The sequence below is a fragment of the Mirounga angustirostris genome, unplaced genomic scaffold (assembly GCF_029215605.1).
Source record: "Mirounga angustirostris isolate CCGP_5_RB_7025 unplaced genomic scaffold, mMirAng1.0.hap1 SCAF_8, whole genome shotgun sequence".
NCBI classification, from domain to species: Eukaryota; Metazoa; Chordata; class Mammalia; order Carnivora; family Phocidae; genus Mirounga; species Mirounga angustirostris.
Genome location: NW_026991716.1, coordinates 125,452,262 through 125,476,688, shown reverse-complemented (window position 1 = coordinate 125,476,688; position 24,427 = coordinate 125,452,262).

The window sequence follows — 24,427 nt, the reverse complement described above, 5'->3', positions numbered from 1 at the left end:
TAACAGTGCTAAACATAGTTTCTATAAACTATATATAAGCTCAGCCACATCAATTACACAAATATACCCCCCCCCCAAGGAAATCTGGAACAGACCTATCTTGCTTCAACATTTTCATGGAAAAGTTTTCTGAAGCTTTTGTCCACTCCTTTGGGGTCTCATAAGCAAAAGAGGAATGGTGGCATTGTCATCCATCAATCAGATGGCCACTGCAAGGAAGAGAGTGGAAGGATGAGCTAAGGCAGGACTTACTAATAAGATTTAAACAATAAATTAATATTAACCACTGCTATATTTTACTGAATTTTATATATTCTCTCATATAATCCTCACAACAAACCCAAAGTCATATTCTCAGAAATGTTCACTCACTTAGGGTTGCACAACTAGTAAATGGAAGAGTAAGAATTTGAATCTAGTTAAATGTCTTTATTTCAAAAGTTTTCATGAGAGGAACAATCATGGGTAACATTTCAAATAGATGATTTCTGGTTTGGGGTCTTTATCTATACATTTTAATCACATCCATTTATCTCACTCAGTTAATTTAAGATTCATAATTATTAGAATTTCAAAGTAGTGAAGAAAAAGTGGATTCATTAAAAAAATCATATTAGGTAGCCATCTCCTATAGGAAAAAAACAAAACTAAGTTGGATTCTTTCCTTTGCATTCAAATTGTTCAAAGATTTTAATATAAGTAAAAAATGAAACCATAAAAGTAATTGAAGAAATGGGGGGGGGGAGTTTAATAATCTGAGTAGGCAAGTTCTTTCTAAGAGTAATACAAAACTCAGAAGGCATAATAAAAAGTGTGATAAATAGACTATGCTAAAAATAAATTAAACATGGCAAAACATGATAAGCAATGTCAAAAGAATGCCAACACCTGGGGAAAAGTTGCAATTCGTATCATAATCAAAAATTTTCTAGGCTATGAAGAATGTCTACAAATGAATATATAAAACACCCCACGACAGGATGCTGATAATGGGGAGGCTATGTATTTATGGGGGTAGAGGGTGATATCTCTGTGCCTTCTGCTCAATTTTTTTTCCTTCTGAGCAATTTTGCTGTGAATCTCAAACTGCTGTAAAAAATAAAGTCTCTTAAAAAAAACAAACAAACCCACAACCACCCAATAGAAAAATGGGCACAGGATACAAAGAGATCGTTAACATGAAAAAATTTAAAATACCTCTTAAATATAAGAAAAGATATTTAATCTGACTTATAATAAAAGAAAAAAAATAACATCATAAAGATACACGTTTTCTGTATTAGATTGGCAAAAATTAAAAAGTCTTATTCATACATCATGTTGAAAATGTGGAGAAAAGGGTGTTATATCAATCCCTCACACATTTCTGAGTGGATTGATATACTCCCCATATAGGGCAACTTGATATCTCACAAAAATTTTAATGCACATACTCATTTTCTCTAGGAATTCATCATTCCAATATAAACCCACATGTGTGAAACTTTATATGTACAATGTTATTCATTTTCAAATATTCATATTCATTACATTTTTTTCTAAGAGCAGAAGATTGAAGATTCATATTCATTACATTTAGTTAATAAGAAAAGTTTGGAAGCATCTTTGGTGTTTCTCAAGAGGAGACTAGTTAAATCAATTACTGTTCATTCTTAATGTTTGGTTTGTGGGAGGATGTTCCTACCACATTTTTTTGGTTTCCATCAAAAAGAGTTTTTCCTAAACATTCTAATTTCTTGTTGCATCATTTACTGAAGTGAGTTGCCTAGATAGTGGGTCTGAGAGAGAGACTGGGCCTAATTTACACTGGACCAGTGTAACTTAGCCCGTCCATCTTTCCTTTTGGGATCTGCCTGCTCCACATTCAGATCTGCTTCACCGGGTCATGAGCCTTTCAGGGAGGGAGCCGTGGAGAGAGGCCTGTGGCTCTCTGAACTGCCTATGACTGGACAGTAAGTCTGTCTATTATGGGGGTTCAGTATTAGGAAATTGTTGTTGTGCCTCTGAGCTGCATTCTCTAATATCGGTTTATCAGTAATAAACATATTTCGCTCTCCATCTGCTTTGTGCTTTGTCTTATTTTCTCAAAAAAATATCGGGCTCCCTGCTCGGCGGGAAGCCTGCTTCTCCCTCTCCCGCTCCCCCTGCTTGTGTTCCCTCTCTCGCTGGGTCTCTCTCTGTCAAATAAATAAATAAAATCTTTAAAAAAAAAATGAACTCCAAACTCAGGTAAGAAAAGGACTGGTGTCATTTCCTGTGCCTCTCTTACACAATATATATTTTTGAATCTTCTCCTCTCATCCAAATGAGAAATCCTTCGTGGTGCAGGTAGGAGATCATGTCCAAGTTAAATGGAGGGAGAAAAAACAAGGTGCAGAACAGGATGTGCAGAATGCTACCATTTGGGTAAAAAGAGTGGAGGAGAGAACATATGTTCATCTGTATCTGCATGACATAGCTCCGAAAGGGGACAATGGAAACGGATAGCATTGGCTGCATCCACACGAGAGAGAGCCTGGGGAGGGGGCAGAAGGACAGAGGAAGGAGGAGATTTTCCACAGTGTTCACTTTTGTACCTTTTGGAGTTTGAATACATGAGGACATACGAGCACATGAACTCATTTCTTCTGCAGGACGTTTCCAAAATTATCTTTCTCTTCCCCTCTCTTTCTTGCTCCCCTGAGAGCTAAGAAGACCTCCCCCTGACCTTCTTCCTCGAAGAAAGACTCTTTCTACAGGGTAACTGGGGCTTGGCGATGCAGAATCATGAGACAGGGATGGGGTGGTAACAAGTTCAACAGGAAAAGAAGCTGGAGGGGAGCCAAGGTTGTTTGAAAGAGACCGGTACAAGATGAACTGGGATTTTGAGGGAAGTAGGTGGGAGAGAAGCAGGGACTTTTAGGAAATGTCTCTGAGAACTTGCATAAATTCCATGCACTTTGGGTTCTGACAGGACTGTGTGGGTCACAGCTCCAATGGAATTACAAATATTATGACTTGAGCTGAAAACAGTCATGGTGGTGTCTTGCTACCTTGGATGGCCCCCAATATCACCATCCTACAGGCACATGAAACAGCTTATGAGGATTAAAACTCTCCCATAGATAGACTTCTACTGATTCATTTATCATGGAGAGGCATAGCCTGCAACCTAAGCCACTAATGCATCATCAAACCACATATCTATTTTCTGGGTTTTTTTCTTCCTAAAGAATATAATAGGGGTGGGTGCCTGGGTGGCTCAGATGGTTAACCGTCTGCCTTTGGCTAAGGTCATAGCCCCGCATCGGGCTCCCTGCTCCGTGGGAGCCTGCTTCTCCCTCTGTTTCTCTCTCTCTCTGTCTCTCATGAATAAATAAATAAAATCTTAAAAAAAAAAAAGAATATAATAGGGGTACCAATAGCCTTAGTGTCCTGGGAGATCCCAATGACCAGTTTTGTTCACCACCAAATATCAGATACCAGCCCTGAACAGTCATTCTGGACGGAGAGCTAATTTAACCAGCACCTCCATGCCCTAAGGCTCTGCTGGAGGATTCCCTCCTGCAGTGAGGAGAGCTCACCTTAGACCCTTTTCCCAAAACCACCAACCCTACAGTCCACATCTTTCCCACCATGACTGCTTTTCTTTTCCCCAGTTTAATCTCCAAAATGCTCAGTTTGGCCATTCATATTAGACATATTTTCATTGGTGGGGCTGGCTTACCATTTCCATGTAAAATACAACACTCCGCAATTCTTATGCAGATCATTAAGAAGTATCACATTGTCTTTGTTCACCTCAACACAAAATCCTGTTCACGTATTTTCAGTTTTCACAGTTTGTTGCTCACATAGCTCATAACTTGGAAATACTCACACACAGGGAACCTTGGGCTTAAATGAGATTTAGTGACACTGGTCCTCTCTGCTATGATCTGTTCAGGAGTTGGTTAGAGTCCTTGGGTTTTCAGCATTATCATTTGTTTCTATGATGATAGTGATGGGAAATAATCACCAGCAAGGACTCTTATCCTCTAGTCAGAGAGGTTTGGGGTATGAAGACAGAGCATCATAGAAATTTAATTTAAAACTCTAGGGAAAAAAATTTTGCCATAGTGCATGTTGACTGTCATTCAGATACCCAAGCAGAAGCAGAATTCCCTACAGAATGGAGACTACTCTGAAACACACCACAATAAGGAATCCGTTCTTAGACTTTTTACTATTATCTATGAGAGCAGGAAGAACAAAGACAGCTAAGAAATGACATGCTTTGGATGTCTTTCAATGCTCTGATTTTATTTTTGGCTATCTCCCCTACTCATGGAAGTCCAATTATCCTAGCGAGATACTGTTTTCATTTGGAAATGCTGCTTACAACAGAAAGGTAACCACTTCTATTATACACGTACTTTCGAAACCTTATTGTCGTTTTCCTGTATTTCTAAATTCACAATATTTCTTGCTCAAAGGAATCGGTAATTCATTGAATCCCATATGGAATAGTGAATTTAAGTCTCTTTGTCTGCTTATACAGAAACTGTTCCATTTCATAAGACATTCCTAGTGAACTACCCCGTCTCCCCTAAACTTCAGTGAACTAGGATGAATGATGGCAAATGAATATCTCTTCCCCTTTGTCAAGGAAAGCTGCTAACACCAAGCCACACAGCAAACAATGCGTATCAGTGCTCCTTCCTCTGATGCAAGGAAGTACAGGGAGCCTTCACCTGGACAGAGCCCTGCAGCCTGGGAAAGCTCCACAGCCAATTGGCCAAATTACTCAGAACAACTAGAATGTTCCAGAGTTGTGGCCAGAAAGTCAACTTGGGGCAAGGAATTCTGCAGCTCTGAGCTATTGCCATCAAATACTCTTCTGCCCAGATTTTACCCAAAGCCTCCCATGTCTTTTTGTTTTTCTTCCTTGGGCTAATTCCCGCTTTCCCAGTACATTTGCAGTGCTCACATTTTAGATCCTGACTTCAACTTGGAACTCTACTAAGCCCAGCATGTAAAGGGCTAGGCAACCCATGGCCTGATGGCGAATAAGACACAGAAAAGGGGAGGGAGCGTGTGCTAGAGGCAAATATGATAAGGAGATAACAGCTGTAATCTTGTTTTGTTCTATTTTCTGTGGTGATGAAAAATTAGATCAACGAAAATCATGACTCATCTTCTCAATTTATCCATCTGATTACAAAATGTTTGATGGTTCTTTTTTTTTTTTTTAAAGATTTTATTTATTTATTTGACAGAGACAGAGACAGCGAGAGCAGGAACACAAGCGGGGTGGGGGGAGAGGGAGAAGCAGGCCTTCCGCTGAGCCAGGAGCCTGATGTGGGACTTGATCCCAGGACCCTGGGATCATGACCTGAGCTGAAGGCAGTCGCTTAACCAACTGAGCCACCCAGGCACCCCATGTTTGATGGTTCTTTAGCATTCCCCTTTGTGATGCATTTTATTTTTCTCTTTGAGATTTGGGCATTAGATTCGGTGGAGAGGAAGGCTACAGGTACCCTCTCATGCCACTGGTATGGTTAAGAGTTTGATGATACTTAAGGGCTGTTTTGTTGCTATAAAACTGCATGCATGAATGATCTGGTAATGAGGTCTTAAACTTAAAGGATAAACAACTACTACATCTTGGTTAGAAGACAGCAGCCAGAATCAGTCTCTGCTCAATTTGCCTGCAAATGACTAATGATTAGAGCAAGGTTATATTATTCCAAGCGCAGGTCACTTCTTAAAGTTATGGTCTTGATTAATAGAAAACTGCTTTGCCACTGTACTTTAAAGAACAAGATTGCAGTCCTACTCATTAAGGTGATGGTAGAAATGCTCTGTGATTTGGCAATTCAGCTTATAAGCAGAATGAGAAGTTTGTAAGGGAAGACACATAGCTTCTTGACTGGTCTGCCTTTATATGAGTCAGGACACCAGGGCACCTTTTAGGTGTCCCCTGAGAATCTGGAAATAAATTTGCCTCTGACAGTTTGACAAGTAAAATCCACATATGGTATCAGTCACCTGTGGGAGCAAATGCTAAGGGATAGGTGACTGCAAAATTTCAAAAGATGTGATCAGGCAGTAATATCAGAATTATTAATCAGACTCTTTCAAGATGGCAAGAAGCAAAGACCCACTCAGGTTGCCTCAAATAATGGACGACTATTGTAAAGAATCACAGGGAAGTGAAGGATATAGGAAACCTTCTCGAAAGCCTTGTAACCAGAGATTGTAGAGCTTGAAAGTCTGTTTAGGAGTCAACAGGAGCCAATAGATGCTCTCATCAGAACTGATACCCCCTGCTCCAATTCCACACTTGGCCATTGCAATGAGTCCACAGTTCCGTGCTTCTGCTCTTCTTCTACAACTGCTGACTCTGTTCTCTCAGTATGTGGTGGTTTCTCCTTATTTAAAGCTTCACTGCCTCCTGGCTTGCTGCCCCTCTTGATTCCTTCTACTGCCCTTCAAAGAGTATTTTTTGCTTCCACTGACCCAACTGCCAGTCTCCTTTGCGTGCATCTTCCTCGGGCACATCACTCCTCAAATGAGAGGATTTAAATAGGTTGGCTGAATCACTGGTGCACAGCATCCTGCTGGACAGGAGCCTCCTATCAAGCACCTTGCAGACCTCTGGCCACATAGAAACCTCTGCCTCTGGGTCACTCAGCCTTGTCCTAATCAGTTGTAGCCAAGGGAATAGGAGCATATCATACAAAAATGACCCACAATGTGTAAGGAACATCTCAGAACGTTGTGGCAGGTACTCTGAGGACAACTAGAGGACCTCCTTCCATGGCTGACCCCATACCTCAGGAAAACAGGGTAACGGTTTTTCCTGACTGTAGCCCCAGAAATAGAAGCCTAGTCAATTGTACTGTGCTATGTGAACAGACACATTTCCAGAGGATGAAAAGCAAAATTCCAGATCACAGTGGTAGTTAAATCACTGCCCAGCAGGGAACATATCCAGATAGGCAAGCTCAGGGGTCACCTGAAAATTGCAGTTATTGCAGAGATATGCTGTTTCTCTTGAAGTCATGTATTAACCCTCCTTGTTCTGAGCCCAGGCATGCCAAGCAGCCTTTAGATAAAGTCAACTTTATGTAGTCTGCATACTGGACAAGTATGAATGGCTTTGTCAACATGAGTATGCAAGTCTACCTGATAGTCAGTCATATTTCTCGTTGTAAATAGGCATTCTAGGGTGTGTGTGTGAGTGTGTGTGAATATATGTGTGTATGTGTGTGTGTTTGTATAGATGTTTCTAGACAATATGGATAGATTTATATAACACATACTATATAATAATGTATTATATTATATATAATATATAGTCTGTCAATAAATTCTATTATATATGAGAGAAATACATATATTATACATGATAGAAATATCTATCATGTATATGTTATACATGATAGAAACATCTAGATAGATGTAGACAGTTATATAATTATATATTTCTATAATATATATCACATATTCTATTATGTACATTCTATTATATTCATATATACATATATTTTTAAATGATATTTGCTGATGTGAATATATCCCTGAGAGATAAAGAAACTCACCAAAATTAAGATTCTGGGCCTGTAAAGTTGAGGACCAGCCCTGAAATACGATAAATGCCTCCAAGGTGAATCTCATCTTGAGGAGCTCTAGCTCAGCTTCAATGTACCTTCCCCATACTCTGCACCTATGCCCCACCATGAACAATAAACTTGCTATTTGAAACTTCAATACAAAGTACTTCTTTCTCAAGAGAATCCCGTTAGTATCTGTTCAATAATTAATAAGCATCATTTTAATTTAAGCAGACTGTCAGCCATTACGTTGCATATTGGGTTCACAAAATAAGGTTTTCCAAACTGAGTCATAAAATATAGTCAAATGGAAGAACTACAGATATCCTTAAGAACAATCTGAAATTGAAATAAATATACTACGATTGAGGATTGTTGGCTCACACTGGGCTGTTCAATGTCACAGCCCTCAACCTTTACTCCTATCTCCTGTTCAGGGGCACGGCGCGCTTCCGTGACTGATAACACTCATGCATACACAGACCGAGTTTCAATAGGATGGTGTGTAGGTGACAAACATTCTTCCACTATTCCATCTTATTGAGAATTTCAAGGACACTGGTCCCATTGCGGTCTAAGTGAGCGCAATCCGGAGTTTCACAGTGTGCAGCCTGCATGAGCCCATGCACTGGTGTTACACTTGCATGTGATAATATTAACTGCTTAAATAAATAAACTTGTGGGGCACCTGGGTGGCTCAGTTGGTTAAGCGACTGCCTTCGGCTCAGGTCATGATCCCGGAGTCCCGGGATCAAGTCCCGCATCGGGCTCCCTGCTTGGCAGGGAGTCTGCTTCTCCCTCTGACCCTCCTCCCTCTCATGCTCTCTGTCTCTCATTCTCTCTCTCTCAAATAAAAAAATAAATAAAATAAATAAATAAATAAACTTGTATCATGGGTAAAGAGCAAAGGACAAAAAAATGATAGAGGTAACTTGAGGGGCAATAGCACCTTTGATATATGAAAATACTCTTTTTTTAAAAAAGATTTTATTTATTATTCATGAGAGACAGAGAGAGAGGGACAGGGGGAGAAGCAGGCTCCCCAAGGAGCAGGGAACCCGATGCGGGACTTGATCCCAGGACCCTGGGATCACAACCTGAGCCAAAGGCAGACACTTAACCATCTGAGCCACCAAGTGCCCTGAAAATACTCTTCTGAATGTGACCATTATTAGGTAGCTGATAATTAGGTTATTAAAATTATTAAAATTAGTAATTATCTTAAATTTCCGTGTCAAATGTTGTTGAGCAAAGACTCTTTAATGTGAGGGATAACATAAGCATTATTGAATAGAACAAATTGAGTATTAAAACAGATGACAAGAAATTTTATGTTTTGAGAACCCTACCATTAAGTTGTTTAGAAGTAAAAGATAAACTTTGGGGAAGAATGTGAGGGTATTCACATTATTCCAATAAACCTCATAGCATATATTTTTGCTTTCAAGTGGGAAAGAAAGGGTAATATTGATGGATTCAGATCCAGGTGGGATTGAATATTTAAGTATTTTAACAATAATTAATTACTAAAGTAGTAATTTAGAAATTGTTAATTTCCTTTGTCTTTCTTTACTAACTTCTTGAAGCTACTGTAAGTAACCCAGAGCCGTCATGTACCTGTTTATAAGAAGCTTTACCATTTTACTTTCTTTCTTTTTATTTGATTGATATAGAGCTTCGGTTTAAACTACCACTGTCTCTTCACTTTTTCTTTTGAATTCTTAGAAAGTGTGCAAGAACCATAATTACCGATAATTAGGGAACAAAAGACCTCACTGTACACACACTTACTAAAAGCAATCAGTGATGAAATGTTTAATGTTCGAGCTCAGAAAGAACCACAGTTGTTGATCATTCTTTAAGGTTCTGAAAGAAGTAAACTGCATAAAGAGGAAATATTGCTTTGTGTCTGGGGCCAAGGCTTAAGAAATAAACGGTAAATATAAGAGATTGCTTGGGGTGGGTTTACCTGTGGTCAGTAATTCCAGAAAGCACACTATATCTTCATTCTCTGGAAATTGGCTTCTATGAGGTTTCTGTGTGTGTGTGTGTGTGTGTGTGTGTGTGTGTGTGTGTGAAAGAGAGAGAGAGAGAGGAGTTGGGGAGGGGGAGAGAGAGAGAGAGAGAGGGAGAGAGAGAGGGAGGCTAGTTATATGCAAGAATGTCTCACTTCCTTCAATCAGAAAAATCATTTTGAATATAAATCGTTTGATTGTGGGGGTGGTTATGAGATTCTTTCTGCTTAAAAGTAGCAATTCTCCACCCCATTAATTCCTATTCAAAGTTTTTTGTTTAAACACTGATGTTTGTCTCCTGCTCAGAGCTGCTGATTTGGAAAGAATCCTGCCACATTCATTAACCACCCAAGAATCCAGGGTTCTTTTTGCATTATCTTATTAAATGAATGGTTATTTTTATGATGCACAAGATTATAAAAGCACAAGATCTACTTCCTGTCGTGAAATAACCACATTGATTAAAAAACAAATCCGGCAGAATGGCCTCAAAATTTGCTCTTGCCAAATTGGCAATGACTGTGAAAACTTTTATTTCTGCAAAATAGCTTTAAGATGAAATCCCACCAACAACTCTTATTGCAAGGTAGAACAGCACGAAAATAACCAGTGTGAGGAATTCTGGCAAGGCAGAATGGTCTGCATCATATGCTAAAAATGCTTAGAAGCATTTAAGGTGAGCGTGAGTCAGAGAACTAAGGAACATGATGTGAGCAAATCGAGCATGTCTTCTCGCTTGCCTTGTGCCCTCCCCCTTCCTCCACTGTCTCTTCCAGTACGATCTCCATGGGGCCACTGAAATGTTCTTCCTTAGATTTTAGCCAGTCAAAACTCCTAGATGTTCCCTTCCTGTTTACAGAGGAAGTCCAAGCTTGTTGGCATTGTAAACAGTGCCCTCTGAGTTTGGATTTCTGTTGTTCCAGATGATGACCCTCTCCGAGCCCCACCGGTCCCCTAACACCTGCAAGTCTTTTCCCTATCTCTGAATTTTATGCTGAAGGTATTTCTGACCTGGTCTGCATTTCATTCTTCATCCTTCAAATTCTAGTTCAGAGATAATTTCTGCAGGGATTCCTCCTCAGACTCTTGTTCCTCCTGCAAACATACCATTGCATCATCCTGTAATGGGGGGTGGGGTGTCATTTAGGAAGGTATCTGCTGGGCGTGGGTATTTGGGATTCGGGTTACTGCCTTTAGGTTGTAGTTGTTTAAGCAAACACATAGATTCGGTAGATTGGATGCTCATTTGGACGATTTAAGGATGCTGATGGAGATGATGTGGTTGGTTGGGGGCGCTGAAGCCCTCTAGATCCATCTGGGCAGCAGCAACTTTACAGAGCATTTGTATACATCTTCCATTCACACCTGCATTTGAACCCCTTGGGGGCAGAAGCTTTCCCATTTCTGTGTCCCACTGGTTAGTAGAATCAGGCACTCTAAAGTACTCAGGAAATGCTTGCTGAATGGGGTATTTTAGTTAATCAGAATAAGCATATTTTGACTATTTTAGTCTTAACAAAGACTAACTTTTCTGAGAAAATGATAGCGATTAGTAAGTGAACCAGTCTTTAAGATTCCTAAGGAACCTGATGCATGCTTCATTTAATCCTCATAAGTAACTCCACAAACACAAATTAGGGCAAAACAGAAGCCACCATCGAAGGAACACAAGAGATGATAGTTTTTGCCTTGCCCCCTCTCCCTGAGTCTGGTGTCAATCCTTCACCCCTCCCCCACCGCGCTGCCACGAGACAAATGTTGTGTCACAACCAAGACAGGCTGTATGGCTGGCAGCCAAGAAATCTCACAAAGTGACTTTTACTACAGTAAATTCGCCATGGTCCAAGGCTTAGCCCTTCGTCCTGAAAGTTCCAGAATTCAGTTACAATGACTTTGTCAGGATCTTAATATCTCCCCTCAAAGAAGCTTTCCCTGAATTCAAAAACATGGATTAGGCATTCTTTTCTAAATGGTCCCATAGGATTCAGTATTTACCTCTGTCCAAGCCCTTAACTCTCTGTTGTTAATACCCATGTCTGTCTCCCTTATCAGACTACTGACTTCTTGAAGTCAGGGCTGGTCCTATTTATCTGTATCTCCCTGTAAAGAGGATGTCAATACATGTTTGATAAATAATGAATGAGTGCATGTATTCAGTTTGAAGATGCTTAATCTTTTGAGCAAATGTCACAAGATTCTGAAGTCTAAAACTATATTGTCAGTTCAGTAGTTTCTCAGTTAGAAATAGAGCTGCCAAGGTATGACAGCTTCACTTCTTTGATCACAAATTATGTGGCATCTGATCTGTGCATTTCCAAGATGACCAACTCTTTGTCGGGGCCACATTTTAGTCCTGTGACTCTTCAGTTCTGTGCTTTAGTAGCTGACCAAACTTCTATTCTCCTGGGCACATTCTTCTCTCAGTACATGTATACCTCCAGCCAAATTTCTGTTGATTTTTTCAACAGAAAGGAGTCCCTCTAGCTTCTCAAGATGGCCTTGCATATTTCTTCCTGATCCATTACATGCTGACTTATAACTTAACTCTAAGGGTGAAATCTCAGGAGCAAACGGGCTTTAATTATTCATTGCCACCACATATAACAGATATTATTATTTTCCTATTTTACAGATGAATAAAACAAAACCTAGAAAGGTCAAGTTAATTGAACAAGATGATAACACTCTAAAGGGGCAAAATTTGGACGAAAATTGATGTCTTTTGCTTCCTAGTCTGTGCTGCTTCTGTCATTTGAAAAAAATTTGTTGAGGTATAATGCACATGAGAAAACTACACCTCAATGAATTTCTGTAAATTGAACAAAACTGTGTAACCACCAACCAGACCAAACACCATTATATTCTCAACAACCTGGAAACCCCAGTCACACTCCCGTCCAGCCATTACTCCACCCCCTACCTGAGGCATATCCAGTCTCCAGTTCTGGGCATAGACTAGTTTTCTCTAATTTTACACTTTACATAAACGGGATTACATAGTATGCATACTTTTTGCATCTGTCTTCTTTTACTTAACATTATGTTTATGACATCCATCCATATAGTTGTAGTTATTCATTCTCATGGCCATATAGAATTCTATTTTATGAAAAGATCACTATTTTTTTATCCATCTGCTCTTGATGGGTGTTTAGATTGTAGTCTGGAACTATTATGAATAGGGCTACTGGGTATTCCCTTCCCTTCAAATTCTGACCATACATCTCACATTTTAGAGACAGAAACACAAATTCATGGCAGAATGAATCGAGCTGGTTATTTTTAAAATGTTGGTTTTATCCTAGAATGTCAAGGGTGGCATAATATTATAAATTAATTAACATAATTAGCAACATTAAAAGATTAAATGAAAAAAGGTAGGGTCTTCTCAAGAGATATAATTTTTTTCAATAAAATTTACTATTGATTTTCAATAAAAACTCTCAGTAAACTAAGAACAAAAGGAAGTTTTCATAAGACATTAAAAGGCTAGAAAAATCCTATAGCAAACATCATACTTTTTTGAAGTGGGAAAAGCACTGTCTTTAAAGATCTGGAACAAGACAATTGTGTTTTTTCTCACTACTATTCATTATGCTGAAGGTGCTAGTAAGCACAATAAGGCATGAAAAACAAATAAAAATTGTAAAGTTAATGAAGAAGAACAAAAGTTCTATTATTCATAAATGATATACTAACACAAAATCAAAAACTGTACACATAAAATATTAGAAATAATGGATGTGGAGAAAAGGGAACCCTTGTGCATTTTTTGGTGGGAATGCAAACTGGTGCAGCCACTGTGAAAAATAGTATGGAGGTTTCTCAAAAGATTAAAAATAGAATTACTATATAATCCAGCAGTTCTGCTTCTGGGTATTTATCTGAAGTAAACATGCACCCCCATGTTCATTGCAGCATTATTTACAATAGCCAAGATATGGAAATAATCTAAATTTCCATCAATGGATTAATGAATAAAGAAATTGTGGAGTGGAGTATTATTCAGCTATAAAAAAGAATGAAATCTTGTTATTGTGACAACATGGATGGGTCTTGAGGGTGTTATGGTAAGTGAAATAAGTCAGACAGAGAAAGAGAATATTGTATCTCTCTTATATGTGGAATCTAAACAAACAAGGAAACAAACACAATCTCACAGATGCACAGAACAGACTGGTGGTTGCCAGAGGTGGGGATGGGGCTGGGAGAAATGAGTGAACTGCTGTTGGCTTTTTTTTTTATTTAAATAAATTGAATAAAAGTTTTAAAAATAAAATGAGTAATAAAAAGAAATAAGAATTGAGCAAGTTTGGTAGTTTTAATATAAATTTTTAAAAATTTGAATTTCAATATATGAACAAAACCAGGTAGAATATATAATTTTTAAAAAAATATAGAATTTAAACAGCATTAAAAATATATCAGCTAAAAGTAACTTTAAGAAAATAAATCCAAATCAATAAGAAAATGACATGAAAATATTGACAAAAGCCTTGAAAGAGGCATTTCATTGAGGAAGTTTCTGTAGTACAGAAATACATGCATGAAAATATGCTCAGTCTCACAAGGAAGCAAGGAAATCCACACAAATTCACTGGAATTCATTTTCTTTCTAGCACATTGACAAAAACTGTGTTGTCAAGGATATGGAACAGCTAGTAAACTGATGCACTACTGGTCGTATATAATCACTTCAGAAAAAAATTTAGCATTATCTGGTAAAGTTGATTTTGTGCAGTGAATACAACTCAACCATTCCACTCCTGGATATATGCCTTAGAGAAAAACTTTGATGTATATAAATGTCTATCTACAGTAGAATGGAAAAAAAAAATGGAATCATCATATGAGAGATTACTATATGTCAGGGGAAATAACCACATTTCAGCTGCCTGCAAAAACAGATAAATATCAGGAACATAATACTGAACAAAAAAGCAAAGTTGAAGGTTAATATAGACAGTATGCCTCCATTTAGATGAAGTTTAAAGACAGAAACGATTGAATACTATATTATGAAAGCATTGGTGCATATTTGGTAAGTCTATAAAGCAAAGCAAGGAAATGGTAAACACAAAGATAGAATGATCATTACCAAGGAGGGAAAAAAGAAGGGGATGGTTTCAGAAGGGTACCCAGAGAATCTGGAAGGTAACAAACAACAAGGGCCTTTACGTTTTTCATCTGGGCAGGGCTGATACACAGCAGCTACACACTGGAGAGCCAGACCCTTACATCCTTACCAGCTGTAAAGAGTTGCTTCAGGGAGACCTCTGAGTGTCCCCCTCCAAGCACTTGCATTGCTCCCACCTCTTAATTCACTTACATGCAATTTAATTACTGATATTTTGAGTTACAATCGACTGTGTTACTATTTATTTTCTCTTTGTCTCACCTGTTTTATGCTCCTTTGTTCCTCTCTTTCTGCTTTCTTTTGGTAGACTTTATTATTCCATTTTATATTTTCTTTTGTCTTTTAGGTTTACATTCTTGTGTATTTTTACTAGTGGCTACTCTAGAGATTAAAACATACATCCTTACCTCCCCTCGATCTACCTGATGTTAACACTCTACCACCCTTGCAGACATGCTGAGAATCTCACAGCAGTTTAATTCCTCTTACCCAGCTCCTGACTTTGTACTATTGCTGTTACACATTTTGCTTCTATATAGATTGTAAACTCCACAAGACATTGTTGTCATTTTGGTTTGAAATTTACCATTTTTAATTACCCAAATTTTTACCCATTCTGCTGCTCTTCATTCTTTCTGTAGTCTTTTGTATCTATCCAGGATCCCTTCCCTTCAACCTGGAAAAAGTTCTTTAGTATCTCTTGTAGTGCAGATCTTTTGTCTGCTGAAATGTATTTCTTTTACTGTAATTTTTAAAGGAAATTTTTCTGGGCAGAGGACATGAATAGACATTTTTCCAAATAAGGCATACAGATGGCCGAGAGATACATTAAAAGATACTCAACATCACTCATCATCAGGGAAATGCAAATCAAAACCACAATGAGAATATCACCTCAGACCCATCAGAATGACTAGTATTAAAAAATACTAACAAGTATTGGCAAGGATGTGGAGAAAGGGAAACCCTTGTGCACTGTTGGGGAGAAGGCAAATTGTTGCAGTCAGTATGGAAAACAGTATGGGGGTTCTTCAAAAAATTAAAAATAGAACTACCCTATGATCAGCAATTCCACTTCTGGGTATTTACCTGGGGAAACGAAAACACTAATTCAAAAAGATATATGCACCCCTGTGTTTATAAAGGCATTATTTACAATAGCCAAATTATTAAAGCAACCCGAGTGTCCATCAATATAGATGAGTGGATAAAGAAGGTGTGGTATACATATACAGTGGAATATTATTCAGCCATAAAAAAGAATGAACTCTTGCCATTCTCAACAACATGGATGGACCCAGAGGGTATTATCCTAAGTGAAACAAGTCAGGCAAAGAAGGATAAATACCATATTATTTCATTTGTATATAGAATCTAAAGAACAAAACAACCAACAACAAAAAAGAAACAGACTCATAAATATAGAGAACAAATTTGTGGTTACCAGAGGGGAGGGGAATGGAGAAATGGGTGAAATAAGGAACAAACTTCAAGTTATAAAATAAGTCATGGGGATGAAAAGTACAGCATAAGAATATAGTCAATAATATTGTAATAGCATTACATTGTTGTAATAAATTGTGGTGACAGATGATAACTACACTTAAGGAGGTGAGCATTTTGTCATATATATAATTGTTCAATCACTACATTATACACCTGAAATATAATATTGTATGTCAACTATACCTCAATAAAAATAAATAAATAAATAAATAAATAAATAAATAAATAAATAAATAAATAAATAAGGTTTTTCACTTGTTATAGAATTCTAGGTTGGAAGTTTTTTCTTTCAGCATTTAAAGATGTCATTCTCTTGCCTCCTGTTTCCATAATACCTATCCAAAAGTCAGATAAAACTTATTATTGATCCTTTGAACTTAATATGTCCCTTCTGTTAGTTTTTTTAATACTTTTATCAGTTACTTGATTTTTCAGTTATATAATTTTTGTTTGATTATTTTTTTTTACAGACTTCAACTCTCTGATGAAAATTTCCCACCTTCGATAATTTTGGCTCCCAGCTTCATTTCATTTCCCATTGCCCAGAACCCAGTCATGAGGCCACCGCAACTACAAAGGGGGCCCAGAAATGTAGAGGACAAGGGCTATTTGGTGACTTAAGAGTCTCTGCTACAGGAATGATAGGAAAGAATAGCAACGCAATGCCAAATTGATTGTCTGGCCTGGATTTTTAACTCTTCTGTTATTAGATGGGTATAGAAACAAATCTGACAGTGAAAATAAAAGAGGTTATTGGGTTTTTAAAAGCAGACATTTCCCTTTATCCAATTAATAAGCATTTATTACTGGACTACTATAAGCACACAACCCTTGTAACACAGTGAAAGTAGAAATAAAGATAAATTGGTCAAAACATTTTTCCTCAAGGAACATAGAGTTTAAGAGTGAAGATAAAGACAAGTTGTAGAATGTTTACTCAATTGTCATTTCTTTCATCCATCTTCACAGACTGCTGGTTTTTGCATTTGTTAATAAAAGGAAGCCCAATTCCACTTCTGGGTATATACCCAAAAGAAATGAAAACAGGATATCCAAAAGATATCTTCACTCCCCTGCTTATTGCATCATTATTCACAATAGCCAAGATATGGAAACAACCTAAGTACCTGTCGATGGATGAATAGATAAAGATATGGTGCATATATTCAATGGAATATTATTCAGCCATGAGAAAGAAGGATGTCCTGTCATTTGCAACAACATAAATGGATCTCGAGGAAATGCTAAGTGAGATGTCAGACAGAAAAAGACAAATACTGCATGGTCTCACTTATACGTGGAATCTAAAAAGCCAAATTCATAAAAACAGAGGAAAATGGTGGTTACAGGGGCTGGAAGGTAGAGGGAAAGGAGAGATGTTGTTTAAGGGTACAAACTTGCAACAAGTTTAAATAAGTTCTGCAGATCTAATGGAGTTTCACAGTATAGTGAAAGAGATAACGATGTTATATTATAATCATCAAATTGTTAAGAGACTAGATCTTAATTATTCCAACCCCTAAAAAGAAATGATAATTATGTAGCATGATAGAGGTGCTAATTATCCCTACAATGCCAATTATATAAATGTATGACATCAACATGTTGTACACCTTAAATTTACACAATGTTATATGTCAAATGTATTTCAATTAAAAATCCTACTTACACGCTATTTCCAGTTCTTCATTTTTTATTTAAAGTAGGAATTGTATTCTTATCAGCTTCTGCAGGCTAAATGGTCTCCTGGTAAATTTGCATTTGTTAATAAAAGGAAGCCCAATTCCACTTCTGGGTATATACCCAAAAGAAATGAAAACAGGATATCCAAAAGATATCTTCACTCCCCTGCTTATTGCATCATTATTCACAATAGTCAAGATATGGAAACAACCTAAGTACCTGTCGACTTGTCAACCTGTCGACTACTCCTGTAGTATATGTGTCTAATCTGCATTAAATGTGTCTAATCTACAGTATAAAAAAACTGGATATAGACAGCTGTAATATTTTTGTTTTCATGTGATGGGAAGAGTATTCTTCTAGAAGTCGAAACACCAGGGCTTTTATTCTCCTCCTGCCACTGACTAGCCCTGTGACTTTCAGGAGGCCAGTCATCCCTAAGGTCTTTAGCTTCCCGGCATTCAAAGATGTTCTCTAAGGTCTCTTCCTAGTGTGGATTCCAATTTTTTTCCTTTTAGGTTTGGCTTCACTGTTTGTCCCACTCCTCTTCCCTTCCTATTCAAATACCTTCCTCGCCTTGTGCCTGGGCACCCTATCCGGGTGCCCCAGATGAGTTCGACATCCCCCAAAGAGGCTTGGTCTCTAGAATCTGGACCTTCCCAAATCTCTTCTTACTCTGCTGTAATATGTCCTGTGGGCCGTTCTTTCAAGCCCTGTTTTTGTTCCTAAGGACTTAGCTACTCCGATAAACTAACAAGTGCCAATGTATTCATGAACCCGTTGCTTCATTCCTATCTCAAATAACACAAGTGCTAGACAGGTGTAGTTTTGGAGGAAATTTCTTCCCACAAAGAGCACTGCTATAAGGGCAAATATGAGGTTGCTTGGCTGGCATCTCTTGGCCAATCAATTTTCTGCTCCTATGACCAAATTAAGAAAGACGAAAGAAAGAAAGAAAGAAAGAAAGAAAGAAAGAAAGAAAGAAAGAAAGAAAGAAAGAAAGAAAGGAAAGAAGGAAGAAAGGAAAGAAGGAAGAAAGGAAGGAAGAAAGGAAAGAAGGAAGAAAGGAAGGGAGGGAAAGAAGGGACATGTCTCTAAACTATTTTGCTATTGATAATTTCACAAGAAAATACTTTCTATGATATCCCTCTTAAATAACACCTCTCCATTTAGACCCATTTAATATCCTCCTGCAATTACATTGGTCATACAACAGTGCGTAATGAAAAGGTGTTGAAATTTTATGAAATACTTTTTCACGCATAATGAGCTGATCTTCTCATTCCCTCCTTTAACTGTGCTGAATTATGTCAACTGATTTCTGAAAGTTAAGCCAAACTTGCATTCTGGGAATAAATCCAACTTTTTATATGTTCCCTTTTTTACATATTCCTAAATCTGATTTGCTAATATTTGGTTTAGGATTTTGGCATTTATAATTTTCCTTTCTTGCAATGTCTTTGTAAGTTTTGGTATCAAGATTATGCTGTACTCATAAATAGAGCTGGGAAATATTTCTTCCTTTTTTACTCTTTAGATGAGTTCATGTGTATTTAGTGTTATTTCTTTTTTTTTTCAAGATTTTTTTTTAAATTTATTTATTTGAGACAGAGAGAATGAGAGAGACAGAGAACACATGAGAGGGGGGAGGTTCAGAGGGAGAAGCAGGCTCCCTGCCGAGCAGGGAGCCCGATGCGGGACTCGATCCAGGGACTCCAGGATCATGACCTGAGCCAAAGGCAGTCGCTTAACCAACTGAGCCACCCAGGCGCCCCTTTAGTGTTATTTCTTAATGAAAAGTTTGTAGAATTTGTTGCTAAAGCCAGCTGAGCCTGGAACTTTAATTTATTGAATGGTTTTTAATTATATATTTATTTTTATTATATAGCTGAGTAGTAAGATTTTATATTCTTTGCATCAGTGTTATTAAGCTGTATTTTTTTCAAGGAATTTTGAAATTTCATTTAAATTTTTAAATTGATTAGCATAAATTGGTTATATTTTTCTTATTCTTGTAATGGATAAAATATCTGTAATGTTTCCTTTTTCATCTCCGGTGTATGCAATTCACAACATTGTTCTTTTTCTCTTGATTAGTCTTCCCACAAGTGTTTCATTTTTATTACATCTTTTAAAGAAGTAATTTTTGGCTATGTTGATTTTCTCTCTTGCATGGGGTTGTGTTTTTTAATTTTATTATTTTGAGTTTAATTTGTTGTTATTTTTCCAATTTATTTACATGAGTACTTAGGGCACTGATTTTCAACCTTTCTTTTTTTCCAACACATGCATTTAGAGAGAAATTTCTCTCTAAGCATGGCTTTAGCGGCATCACAGGTGTTAATGCATCATATTTTCATCATCATTTATTTAAACATATGTTCTATTTCCCATTGTAAAGTCTTCTTTGATCCGTATGTGCAGAAATGAGTTAACACACCAAACCTAACTGCTATCTATTAAAAGTCCTGCTTACAAGGTTGGCTATTGGCTGACATCTGGGAACTTGGATTTGGGGAGAGTTCTCATCATCCCCCCACAACTGATAAGAGTGGTTTACTATGCCTAACTATACAAACAACATAGTTTATGCTGAACACCTGCTTTCCTTCTGGGAGTCTGGAATTTTGGTACACACCAGACAGAGGCCACCTTCATTACCAACCCCCAGTAAAAACTCTGGGCTTGAAGTCTCTGTGATTCTGTGGTTGGCAGCAGTTCACACACGTTTCCACAACCTGTAGTTGGGGAATTTAAAGGCATCCTGTGTGACTCCACTGGGAGAGGATTCTGGAAACTTGCACCTGATTTCCCCAGTTTTCACCCCATGTACCTTTCCCTTTGCTGTTTTTGCTCTGTATCCTTTCAAGTAATACATCATAGCTATTAGTAGGACTGTATACTGAATCTTGTGACTCCTCACAATGAATCATTGAACCCAAGAATGGCCCTGGAGATCTTCAACACACAAGCATTTAAGCATTTGGGAATTTCTCCCTTTTTTTTTTCATTCATTTAGCTTAATTGCACTGTTGCCAGAAAACATATGTTGAGTGATTTCAATCTCTTGAAATCTGTTGAAACTGGCTGTATGAAAAGTTTACTTTGCAAATTTTCCACAGGCACTTGTAAAGAATATGTATTTTGAAGTTGTATGCAGTGTTTATATATGTCCATTAGGTCAAGTTCATTAATTGCATTTTTCAAATAAATTTATTTATTTATTTATTCTTCCAAGTTTTTATTTAAATTCATGTTAGTTAACACACAGTTCAGTATTGGTTTCAAGAGTAGAATTCAGTGATTCATCACTTACATTTAACACCTCCTTAATGCCCATCACCCATTTAGCCCATCCCCCTAATCACCACATTTTTCAAATATTTTAAATATTTAATGATTTTGTTTGCTTGTTCTATCAGTTACTGAGAGAAATGCATAAAAAAATACCTACTATGATGGTGAATTTGTGCATTTTTCTTGCTAATTGCATCCATTTTTGCTTTATATATTTGGAGGCTATGTTATTACTTGCACCAAATTTAGAATTGATACATCTTCTTGGTAGATTGACCATTATATTATAATGAAACACCTCTTCTTGTCACTAATAATATGTCTTGCCTTAAAATCTACTTAAGTATCAGCAAAATCTACTAAGTATGTCTCTTATAAATAATATATACTTAGGTTTTGTTATTTTTATCCAGTCTGGCAATTGCATTCAATGTAAGAACTAATATTTTTAAATTTAAGCCTACTATCTTGCTCTTTGGATTATACTTGTCCCACCTCTTCTGGGAAATAACTATAATGCCAATTCTTGTTCTAGAATTAATTGTTTGGATCTTTATTGCTGTCCCATATGGTTCTTACATTCCTTTACATATTTTTACTTTTTGTTCTCTTTGTCTTCAGTCTTAATATGTTTTATTGACTTATTTTCTAATTCACTAATCTTCTATGTGTCTAATCTACATTTAAATGTAGTCTATGTGTCTAATCTGCATTAAATGTGTCTAATCTACATTTAAACCCCTCTATTATGTTCTTAACTTTGACTATTCTTTTTTTGGCTTATACATTTTACATCTGATGTTTTTATAGACTCCAATTCTCTGGTAAGGTTATATATCTTCTCATCTTTTTCCTTTGACATATTAATCGTAGTTATGTTAAAGTCCAAGTCTATTAACACCAATATCTAAATTCCTATGGTTCTATTTTTATTATCTTTTTTTCTCTTGGTTTTCAGTCATTTGTTACCATCTTCTAGTCTACCTAATAGACCAGTAATTGAGTATGAACTGTTGTAGGAAGAATTTGAGGCTCTGCTAATGCTATCTTTTTTTCCAGATAGAATTAACTTTTGTTTTCTTGCAGACCTTCAGAATGGGACATGCCATCTTAATCCAGACTGGGACACAGCCAGTTTGCAGATAAGTTCTTTTCTGTACACTGATTAACTTCTTTTTTAATCTTAATCTTAGAGTGCTGATCTTGCAGGGTTCTAACTGAAAGTCCAGAGGCATCTCGTCTGCTTGCAGGATTTGATTCCAAGTGTAGTGTTCACACCTTTGTGAAACTATTGAGAACTCAGCTCAGTTTCCTAACTTCTTAGTCAAATATTCCTGCTCTGCTTTGTAGCCCTTTGGTTCTGTACTGTTTACGAATTGGCAGATACCTCAAGGGGAAAAGCAGTGCAGACTATTGGGATCACTGCAATGTTTTTCCCTTTTTTCAACATCTTCATTTCTCTCAAACCTTGACTACTATAGCAGCTCTGCTTTGGAGTCTTAGTGAGACTATTGAAAACTGAACTCAGGATTCCAACTCCTTATCTGCCACTGATTCTCAGCTTCTTAGACTTTTGCTGAAATACCACAAGAGGAAAATTTCTACAGAAATCCAGACCTATATCAATTCATTTTCCTTGTTTCTGGGATCCTGGTACCTCAAATCATGGCTACCTAGAGAGCCTTCTAATGCCTTCGAACATATGTATGTGCATGAACACACATACATGCTGTATTGTTTGTTAATTCTTTTTATTTTGAGAAGGTTAGTCTGTAACCCAAGATATACCACCTAAAACAGGCAACCCTAATATATTCTTTGTAAATCCGAGATTTTACATGTGACCACTTCAAATGTGAGCTTCATTTCCAGTGATTAGAATTTTTTTTTGTAAAGTCTACATTTATATTATTTTGAAAGCCTTTCCACTCTGCCTTATTACATTGACTTTATAGTCTAAAACTCCTAGATATTTTTCATATGAACAGCTATTAAGTAGTGCTTTTACTAGTAGAATTTATTTAACTTAAATGCAGGATTTTACTTTGAAATTATATCTTGTTAATTTAAATCATTCTTTATAGTAAAAAAGTGAACTAAGAACTGAAAAGTTATCATTTCTCACAGTTTTATATTTTCAGTAAATCACTGATAAAACCTTGATAAAGCCATGAGCTCTTCTACTTTTGATTTTTTTTTTTTGCTCTTAAAAGAAATTTAGAACCACATTTAATTCCCTTAGCAAATGATTGAAAATTCATTGAGAGCTAAGAGCATGACTAACTCAGTCTTGAATCCTTTTATACCTAATAGGCAATGCTTTTTATGTAGTAGATCTACTGTATTTTTTGAAGGTTCTCTTGATTCTGGGTGTTTAGCTTTTTCTAATGCCATTTTTATGCTTCCATGACATTCTTCTATAATTATTACTGGTTATGTAACTTTTTCTCCATTATTGTAAGTGTTCTTTAAAAGCACAAAAAATTTTTGGAACCACTATAAATGGTTGTTTCTCTTCTTCTTTTGTGCCTAGGTTGCAAACTTTTCTTTTTGAAAGATTTCCAGCAGTCTTGAGCTGATTTCTTACCCAAAATTGGTCAAACAATTGGATTGTTTTTTCGTGAACTTGTAGAATCCTGCTTGTTTATTCTTTAGTTTGCATGTCTATCTAGGCTCAGCATTCCCTTTCTTGGATATAGAAATGTTCAGATGACGAGTTCTTTCTTTCTTTCTTTCTTTCTTTCTTTCTTTCTTTCTTTCTTTCTTTCTTTCTTTCTTCTTTCTTCTTTCTTTCTTTCTTTCTTTCTTTCTTTCTTTCCTTCTTTCTTTCTTTCTTTCTTTTTTTTAAGATTTTACTTATTTATTTGTCAGAGAGAGAGAGAGCACAAGCAGGGAGAGTGGCAGGCAGACGGAGAAGCAGGCTCCCCGCTGAGCAGGGATCCCATCGTGGGACTCGATCCCAGGACCCCGGGATCATGACCTGAGCCGAAGGCAGATGCTTAACCTACTGAGCCACCCAGGTGCCCCAGACAAGTACTTTCTTTTAAGTCTTGCCTTACCAAAGTACCAAAAAGACATTCTGGTTGATTAGAATTAAGTACAAAATAGTCGTTCTTACTGTTTCCCCTTTCTTAGGAAGAGAGCAAACTGTCAAAAGATTAAGTCAAAAATTTATCAGATGTGCTGCTTTTAGCAAAAAGAGATTTTCGACA